This window comes from Marmota marmota, unplaced genomic scaffold, assembly GCF_001458135.2.
Source record: "Marmota marmota marmota unplaced genomic scaffold, marMar, whole genome shotgun sequence".
In the NCBI taxonomy this organism is placed as follows: Eukaryota; Metazoa; Chordata; class Mammalia; order Rodentia; family Sciuridae; genus Marmota; species Marmota marmota.
In genome coordinates this window covers 33,839,283-33,850,367 of record NW_025999842.1, presented here as the reverse complement: position 1 = coordinate 33,850,367, position 11,085 = coordinate 33,839,283, and positions in this window count along the sequence as shown.

The following is an 11,085-nucleotide window of genomic DNA, read 5'->3' as shown; positions in this document are numbered from 1 at the left end:
AAGTGCATATATGACTAAAGACCAGTGTGATTCTATATCACATACAACCAAAAGAATGGGAAGTTATGCTCCATTTATGTATGATGTGTCAGAATGCATTTACTGCCATGTATAATAATTAGAATAAAACAATTTTTAAAAAGGAAAGTAGGGAAAATGGACATGATATTCAGGATAATGATTATTAGGTTAGAGAAATGAGGGAGATAGGGAAGGGAGAAGAAAATATAGTTACATGTCGATAAAATTCAAAGTTATTAAAGGGTGGTTGTATGAGTGTGTTATACTAGATGGCATAATGGGAGTCTTATGTTATAAAATAGACAAATGTTTTATTTTATAATTTTAAAATGTATACTTTAATTTATAAAATAAATAAGTAAAGGGAAGTAAAAAGTAGTAATTTGGAAGAAACATGTACAGGATATTTACTAGAATTTCTGTACTAAAGACTACATAAGAAACAAACTAAATATACATAATGTGACATGCATTAAGAATCACCATCACATAAGAAAATATAATTCATTCATTAAAATAAGGGCTTTAAATAATTCTTAGTATCAGAAGAAATTGTTTGCCATGAAATAATAAATAAAATTAGCCATACAATCTGAATTTAAAAGGAACATATACACAGTGGAAGAAAATTAATTGGATTAAGCATATTAAAAATATGTAGTCCTGGATTTTTGTTTACTTGAACTATCTGCCCTTTTGACCACAGTTGCTCATCCATAGTTGAACTTGAGAATAAACAGGATACTTAAATTTAGTAATAACCAACATTGACTTTATTATATAGCTACTAAAATGCACAGAGGAAACTGTGCCTAAAAGTGTTTCTTCCCATGAAGATATATTTTTTCCATGTACAGAAAAAAATATTCATGCTTATAGCACCACAATTCACAATAAATAGGTTATGGAATCAGCCTAGGTGTTCATCAACAGATGAACAGTCAAAGACAATGTGGTATATATACAAAAAGGATTTTTATTCAGCCATAAGGAGGAATGAAATTGTGTCATTTGGAGGAAAATGGATTGAACTGGAGCATATTATATTAAGTAAAAAAGCCAAATTCAGAAAGTCGGGATTGAATTATTTTCTCTCATGTGTGGAAACTAGAGAGAAAAAAGAAGAAGATGAAGAAAACAAAAGATCTTATGAATATAGAAAGGAGACCAATAGAGTAGAGGAAGGCGGGGGAGAAGGGAGAGGGCAAGGAAAGCTACTGGGGAATGAAATTGATCAAATTATATTATGTGCTTATATGAATATGAAATAATGAAACTCACTAATCTGTATAATTATTATGCACCAATAAAAATTAAAATATTAAATAATCCTGCACTATAAATTCTGAAGCATGATTATTTCTAACTTGGTCATTTGAATATTCAGTTACATTGAATATTATTCTTATTTTTAGGCTGCCTATTATAATTATTGTAATGAAAGTACACCTATAGACCAGTATATTATGCCTCTTCTGTGATTCTACTGAAAATTGTTCACCTAAACTAGACATGTACATACATCACTAGCATTTATTTTTCTAGTTCTAAGTTGACAATTTCTATAGGTTTTAGATCAGGCATCTTAGCTAATTCTTGGAGAATACAAAGGGAGAGAGAATGCCTTTTTCATAAAAGTGATGGTCTAAAAGATACTAGGTTGGAAGACAGATGGAAGATGGAACACATTTTTCCACATAGTGCTTTAAGAATCAAGAATTTAAATGTAGAGCAGGAGAAAATGAATAAACACAGGCCTGGTCGAGAGCGATTCCCTTGACACTTTAAGGATTCTGGGGCAGCTAGGCTGAAAGACATCTGCTGCTAAACCTGTGTTGCCTGCCACTATGGAGGATAGACATTTCACCTTAAAAAGCTATTAGACCTATAGGACTGTGTTCTCCAGATTTTCCAGGTCAGTTGTTGTTCAAATGTCATTAGGTTAATGCAGAATACAGAAACTATTCCATTCACCCTAGAGAACTTGTGAGCAGTGTGAGGAGTATTTAGTGGAAGTGCTGGTTTGGGTGTAAGAATGCAGTTTTTTTTTAATATGTGCCACCAAATTAACTTATTTGAGTTCAGTTTTAAAGTGAAAAATCAGCAATTACTGCTAGAACATTTTTTGTTTTCTTTCTACTACAATTTCATCTATATAATATATACAATGGCTAATGGTGATATTATACTAGAAAACAGTTTATTTTTCCCCCAGATTTTCTCAACTAGAACCTATCCCCTTCTAATTTTTCTTACTTGTGTTTATATAAAGAATTTTTCATCCTAACAGGACACGTCTGTTGGGCTAGAGAGAGAGGCATGGGCTTTGGAAATATGAGCCTTTGCTCATGGATAGAAGAGAACAAGAACAAAAGGGGCAGATTATTAACCAGTTATGGTGGCTGGTCTCTGCAATGACAACCAGGTGATCTAGTGCATGATGACAAACTTAGGTGTAGTTTGTCCAAAAGAATGTAATATGATAAAAAAATGATACTCAATATTTGAAATTATTGGAGGATAGATGTGAGATCCAAGACACCCATCCATTCAAAATAAGACAAGTGTTTGGAGATTGACAAGTACAATAAAGGACTGAAAAGTACTAGCCATGCTTCCTGCCATGTAGATATTAGTGCTTCAGTCATAGAAGAGAATGAGAATAATCGACCATGTAATGAAGAGTAGGTAGAGACCTAGCAGTTATCTGAAATCCAGTCACACTAGGTACTTGGACTTAGTCAATAAAAATAATTCTAGATGATTAGAGATGATGGGGTAAAGTCACTGAAGGACCAAGTCATCATTTTACCTGGGAATTATGGGCTTGAACCGTATAGTTAGCCTCAGGAATCCTTGGAGGAAAAGCCAAATCAAATCTTAGCAGTAAGAGGAAATAGGAACCTATATTTGCCAAATTTATGATAAATAGGCATTCAAACTGAATAAACTGATTTAGTATTAGTAAGTATTGTTACTATTTTTTAAGTGATGGGATGTGCTCTAGTTAAGGTACTGAAAGTCTCCGATGGCCCATGAGTTAAAGGCTTGGTCCCTAGGGTAGTCCTATTGGTAGGTGGTGGAACTTTTATGAGGTGGGCCTAGTGGGAAGTCATTAGGTCACTGGTGACATGCCTTTGAAGGGGATAGTAGAACACTGGCCCCATTTTTTTTTTCTGGTCACAAAGTAAGCAGTTTGGCTTTAACATGCTTCCTGACATGATATGCTGTTTCACGACAGACCTAAAGCACTGAGGCCAACTGACAAAGAACCAGAACCTCCGAAACTGTGAGCCAAAATGAACTTTTTTTCTTGACTAACACATGATTAGACTCAAACAGTTAGATAACAGCAAAGGTGTTACATGGAGCTCATACTTTTGCCTACTAATTATTATGCACCCATACCCTGGGCTACATTGAGAAAAGAAGAAGGTGAACATTCCCAACATACTTTCACATACATGTGAAAGACTAAAGAGAATTGAAGGAAAATAGTAGAGTACAGGAAAGGGATCAGGGGAGGGAGGAGGGGAGAGAAAGGGGAAATACTAGGGATGATTGGCCAAACCATATTGTTATATTGCATGCATGTAAGAGTATGTAACAATAAATTCCATCATTATGAACATTAGAATCATCAATACAAAATATGGGAAAAAAAGAATCCTTGTGAAATGGAAATTCTTTAGTTCTTTGTGGAATTATAATGAATAGATTACTGAAGCATTTTGTGTAGACAGACATCTAGATGTAGATTCAGTATTACATGCCCTTCAGAGAATTCAGAGAGATGACTCCTTTGTCTTCAAGGTGGGAGGCAAGCTGGATAAATGCACAGATTGCCCCATAAACCTGTTCCCTCAAAAATGCAAGATTTATTTGTGGAATTAGGATTGAAGATGTCACGATGGGGTGAAAAAAGATTAAAACTTAAAGACTATAGAAAAGAAGCTTAAGAGTCTAAGTTACAGTAGAACTGTGCACGGCTCTTTGAAGGTACTAAGCTCCAGAAAAGTATGCTGACGGCAAGTGTGAAATGGGGACAAGCAGAAGCACATAAGTAGATAAAAATGCCAATTATAGGAACAAGTGATTTGAAAGGGGATTAAACTAAAATATAAAGAGCAAAGGGATTTGTGTACCTCAGGTGGATGGAGAAAATCATGAGAGATTTTCCCCCTAATTTTTCAACTTAAATATTAAGGATGGGCTGTAATGGGCACATCAGATACAAATAATCAGTGTGTTTGAGTTCTCAGTTCAGGTGTTTGTGGATGATCATCCTACCATTAAATACTAAGGCCGTTTTCAAATTCCATTTCCTTGTTGGTCTGAGAGGAGGTCAGGCAATTTTATAAGTTATTTTTTTTTTTTGGTTGCTATTTTGCATGCTTCACATTTACACAAAGATTTGCTGAAAATATTCCCAGAAAATTTCAAATCAAATTAAGAGTACCAAGTGATGAAATAAGACTCACTTCATTCGGTTAATATTTATGGAGTGACTACACAATGTGGACCACATTTTGAGCTATCCTGCCTAAAACAGTAGTTATTGGCCCATGTGATTATTTAAATTAGAATTTAAACTGATTAAAATTAAATCAACTTAGGAATTTAGTTCTTTAACTAGTCACATTACAAGTGCTTATGACCCACTGTGGGTAGTGGCTACCAGGCTGGAGATGTTCAGAGAACATTTTCATGATTTCAGACAGTTCTAATAGATAGCATTTTGGGTGAATATGGTTTTATCTAAAGAGCAGTGGGAAGTCACAACCAGCCTTTAAGTTTAGAGTGATATAATTGGCATGGGTTTTTAAATGGCTATAGAATAGAGACAGGTTTTACTGGGAAAGGCAAATAGAGTCCAGCAAAGTGGATATGACAGGCGGGAATGACAGGAGTAGACAGAGTTGTGTGATTTTTAGGAGTTTTTAATGAGGGGGGAAAATAGTCAAGACTTAGGGATAGATAAAATTTGAAAATTGAAGTTTTTGGTATTTCTGGGCAGTGATGTCATTATGAGAAAGAACAATGGGACAGGACCATAACTATGGAGGGATTTGTCTAAGGTGTCTGAGCAATTAAAGCAATGAAGACAGACACAGCCAGGTGAACCACAGCCTTTAGGTAGATCTCTAAGATGTCCAATATGGAATTCCAATTCCTGCCTTTGAAATAAAAAATCAATACAAAGTATAGTCACTGTCTTTATACATGTACTTAGGGTAATGATATACAACCAGAGATATGAAAAATTGTGCTCTATATGTGTAATATGAACTGCAATGCATTCTGCTGTCATATATAACAAATTATATATAACAAATTACAATGAAAACAATCAGAACAGCTCAATTTAGGACAGTCAGGAAAAAAAATCAAAGCAATAACAAATAAAAACAAAAAATGTCTGCTTACTTCCTTCTTCCTGCTTTTTTTTTTCCCTATTGTTCTTACTTTCTTCTCTCCCTTACTTCCTGGTCCATTGCAATTTGTTCCATTTAACAGACTCTGCAGTTTAGAAAAAGCTAGTTTGGGTCATCTTCCTTGTACTAAGAGCTGTACTTTTGACTGACTTGAAGCATAACCAGCTCTTGGAGTGTTAAACGGGACAGCAGCAAGTTAACACCCATCATTTTCTAGATGTAAAGTCCAAATGCTGGGGGCTTTCCTGGATTTGCTGGCTAATGACAGAGATAGTTGTTCTGCCTGTGCATTCTGTTGTTTTCTGCTTGCATCAGGTTGCTTCCCTAGGCTGAGAAAGAGGCTTTTTCCGGTTTAAAACCAGTGCAGTAAGCTGATGTAGGAGAAATATCTATGGAGCTGCCTCGCCCAAAGGCTTGGGTGCAGACCTGTGCTTGATAATGGACAAGAAAGAAGCTCACTGTGTTTCTTGGCACAATGTCAAAAGCATAATTCTTCAACAGTTCTTGATACTATAGCTGCATGTTTTGATGGTATCTGTGAGTCGCTCAGAGAATTTCAAAGTAGTTTTAAATTTCCTCAGTCACACAAAGCTTGTCAAGTCTGCTGAATGACTATGATATTGTGAAGACACTGTTGGTAATACAAAGAGCTCACATACTTGAAACAGTTTTCAGAGCACAAATTCAGCATTTCTTGTTTATATAGTATATTTTCTGATATTTTACTGTGTTCACTCTCTGTTATTTTTATCCGCGTAGATATACTCAAAAAATTCCATTGGAGACCAATATTTTCTTAGTGTGAGTGTAAGATACAGTTTACCTACCTGGATAATAATTTCTCACAAATATAATTTAAGACCGTTAATCATACAGAAAACAAATTTTTCAAACCTATTTTAAAGGAAGAGAAATCAACGCTGAATTTATTTATTTTTTTTTTATTTTTTTTTTTAATTTTTTATTGTGGGTTGTTCAAAACATTACAAATTTCTTGACATATCATATTCCACACTTTGATTCAAGTGGGTTCAACGCTGAATTTAAAGCAAACATTTTTTTACTTTAAGATATCTTTATTAAAATTCCATTTCTTTTTAGGAAACAGAATACACATTGAGTACTATATTAAAAATTGAGACTAATCCTTTCATAAGTACTTAAGGCTTTTGGCATTTGTCTAAATAATCTGCTTTACAATCTGGTGACATGAAAAACATTGCCTCTTCTTTTTGAAAGTTGAAAAGATAAAAAATGTAGGCAAATTGAATTCGTACTATCTAGTAAGGAATTAGTTGACAAAAGCTAGGAGAAGAGTTAATGTTTCTTTTGAATATTAATTAATTAAGGATTATACTAGAAATACATTTCTTTGATCAGCACTGTAAATATATGCAAATCAGTTGTGACTAAAAGTCATTCTATAGTTATAATATTTTCTTAGGATTCTAGGAATAAATGAACAGTGTTGATTGACAATGAACTGACAATGAACGTTATGTCATCAGTCACTGACAAACTAGAGTTCATCCCCAAATATTTCACTTGTAATAAATATCAAGTCTAGACTTACCTTTCTTAGCTATTCCTACAGCATTTAAAGATAAAATAAAATTTTTAGAAATTAAGATTAAGATAATTGGACCTTATCAATTCTCTCTTCCTTTCTAATTGACAAATAAAATATGTATACATAATGGAGATGGCTAAATCAAGCATAACCTCACATACATATCATTTTTGTCGTGAGTACACAAAATTTAGCCCCAGCTATTTTCAACTATACAATACATTATTATTAACCATAGTCACTATGTTATACAATAGATCTGTTGAACTTATTCCTCCTGTTTATATGACATTTTATATCCTCTGGCTAATATCTTCTACTTCTTTAGTCATTGGTAACCACCATTCTCTTCTCTCTGCTTCTGAATTCTATTTTTAAAAAGATACCACATATGTGTGAAAAGCCCAGTGTTTTTTTTTTTTTTTTTTCAGTGTTTGACTTACTTCACTTAACACAATGTCCAACAGGTTTATCTATCTTGTTACAAATGACAGGATTTTTTAAAATTGTTCTTATTTCTAATTTGAGCCCAATATTATAGTTTTAGTATGGCAGATTGAACAGATGACGGATAAAATGAAAAATTTCAGCTCTTGGTGTAGAGGTAAAAAATACTATGTCTTGTTATCTTTTCCAATTTTGATGTAAATGAGAAAAAAATGTCATCATGGAAATCGCTTACTATTATATCAATTTTATACAGACTTGACCTTGACCACAGAAACATGCTTTGAAAAGTTGAAATGTACCCAGCTAAGTAATATACATTAGTCATTAACATTAACTCAATTTTCAGATAAATAATAAATCTCTTTTGATTTTATAGCTAGAAGTTAATCCAGTAGAGTGGTTATCATCAACTCCAAGCCTTTTGGGGTTTTTAATTGTTCTACTCAAATGAAAAGCTTTATGCCAGCTTTTGTTATCACCCAATTAATTCTCAAACCAATTAAGATAAAATCATACATAATAATTTCCTACTTATTACTAAGTATATAAAATTTGCCTCCATCACTTGGTTCTTTTGACCCACCATTGACAACTCCTGATTAGCGGAGCTCCAGTACTCTGTGCTTCTTTGCTCATTAGCATTAATGGACATTTGGAAAAAGACACCCACTTCAATTTGCTAATTCAAATTACACAGAACATTCCCTACAATCAGAGTAGCTCTATAATTGTTTGTCTTTGAGTACCAGACTTTACATTATTTGTTTGTTTTTAACATCACTGCTGCTTGAGAACAATAGGCTACTAAAACAATGTGAAATGATTAATTTGAAGATTGGCTGGTTATCACTTTTGTTCACAAAACCTTCTGAGACTAACAACATAAATATCAGAAGTAACCATTATTTTTATGTTTGTAATATCAAGGAATGTAAATCATGTTTTCCAATATTTTTGACTTAGATAATTGACTGTTTTTTAAATTCTAGACAATCTACTATTTAAAAATACTCACATTTAAAATATTCATTCCAAAACTTTTTTTAAAAAAATTGAGTATTTTTAGCTAACATATTTAAGAAAACTCCCAGAATTGTACATATTAAGGCACTACCAAGTGATTTTTCAATACATGCAAGTACTCTGGGATAGTATTATGAAAAAAGTTTCAAATTATGTTTTACTATATTGTGCTCTTTCAAAAAAACATTTTCAATAAGCACAAGCACTATGTAAATTTAAGTTTATTGCAACATTATTGTGAAATTTAGTGTTCATATATTTTTGCCATCTGGATTTAAAAATAATTAGTCAAGTTTATTTCAGAAAATTAGGGCTTTATGCTTTATTCATACAAGTGAATTCAGTTAAAGTATTTTATCTATCTATCTATTTATTTATTTTATTGGGGATTAAATCCAGGGTGCTTTACCACTCATGTGATAAGTCCACAGTCCTTTTCAATTTTATTTTGAGATAGGGTCTTGCTAAATTGTTTAGGGCCTCACTAAATTGTTGAGGCTGACCTCTAAATTGTGATTCTCCTGTCTCAACTTCCCGAGTCACTGAAATTATAGTCATGTGTCATTATACCTAGCCTAGTTAAAGTATTTTAAAGAAAAAAGTATTTTAACTATATAATAAATTAATTGCTGTTCATACAAAATTCTTGGGGTAAACCCTACATGTATTAGCTATTTGAAATTAATTTATATGCATGAACATCTGAAATGTCAATAAATTAACTCATTTCATATGTGTTTTTATAAAAATATCATTAATATAATATTTCTGAATTCTCATTATACCTGCATATAAACTAGGACACAATATCCATTGTTCCTTTATACTTTTCCTAATGAATATAATATTAGCTCCTAAAGTAGTGTTTTCCAATTATGATATTAAAAAGTGATAATTATGATATTAAAGACAATTCTCTTATTTTCTTAAACAAGTTCATTTAAGATATTTTATGGAAGGTTTGTGAATTGGCTTAAAGAAGGATATATCTTAAAAATGTCATCTTTGAAACTATTATATTCTTGTTTCATATTGTATACAATGCATTTATATAATTTTAATGTGATAGTTAACAGTAAAAATTCTTTGGTTGAATACTGCTGACAAGCAAGTTCTGTTCCAGCTCTGTTTTCTTTTTTTACCAGAGGTAAATCTGAATAGAGGTCTATGTCCTGGGTCACCAATCATGCAAATATTAGAAGTTTGGATAACCCAATTCATCTAAGAAATCAGTCAGGTGTTAGTGGCAAGGTAAATTCACACAGTCTTAATAATTAATAGGACATGAAGTGAAAGAATGGGTTGAAACAATAGAACCTACAAATGAAAGGTAGCCTCTATCTCCTCAAAGAGATAAATTAACTCAATAAATTAACAAGAAGACAAGAAGAACATCTGTTTAGAGGTGAAGAGTTAGGTATGGTTGGGGAAAATGAGAACTATGGAATAGATATTTAAGTTTTAGTTGTGGGGGTTGTGACTATAACTCAGTGGTAAAGTGGATGTTTAGCATGTTCGAGGACTTGCGTTTGATCTCCAGGACTATATATACACACACATACCAAAAATATTGTGTTCTTTAAAAAATATTACTTTCAGGTAATAAAAAATTCTTTCTTAATTTTATGCAAATGTTAGCATATATTTTAAATATATGCTGTTAGATTGATCTTTTCTTTTTCCTGAATTGGATAAGAGAATAAATGAGTCAGTTGGACTAAGTAGATAAGTAGGAACTTACACAATTCAAAAGAAATTCAGGTAGCATTTCTTAACACCAAGTAAAGATAAAATATAAAACAGAATGTCAACAATATCTACAGAGGCAGCAATCATAAACCAATCTGAGACAGCTGGGCAGATATTCAGAAAAAGAAATCCAGAGTCCTAAGTTGCCAGGGAATGCTGATTGTTAACAGTGACTTTTATTTACTTTTGATTTAACTTTGATCAACTTACAAGAGAAGGCATTATTCTTTGAGTAAACTATATCTGAATGTGCAGGCTTTTCCCACCTGGAAACACTGCATGTACAAAGACATTTATAAATTTCTTGAATACTGTTTCTGATTAGCAAGTGATCTTTAAAGCTCCTTCCTCTGCAGAGCAGCAATGTGTTTATATGCCTTCATCAGTGGTTGCCATTTAAAAAGCTTTCTTTCTTAAAAATGTGTGCTCACATCTTTATTTTGACTTTACTTTTGAATAATATTTTTTACTGGACATAAAATTTTACATTTACAATTTTTTTTTCAAAACTTTGAATGTATTACTTGGCTGTTTTACACTTATTCTTTTTTTGTGTGTGTATTCTTTTTTAAAATTTATTTATTTATTTTAATTAGATATATATGATAGCAGAATGCATTTTGGTTCATTGTACACAGTTGCAGCACAGCTTTTCATTTATCTGTTTGTACAGGTTGTAGTGTCGCACCATATATGCAGACATACATCTTTCCTGCCTCCATACCCCCTCCCCTCTTCTCCATTCCCTTTGCCCAAAGTTCCTGCATTTTTCCCATTCTCTAACCCATTTCAGATCAGTATCCACTGATCAGAGAGAACATTCAGCTTTTTTTAGTG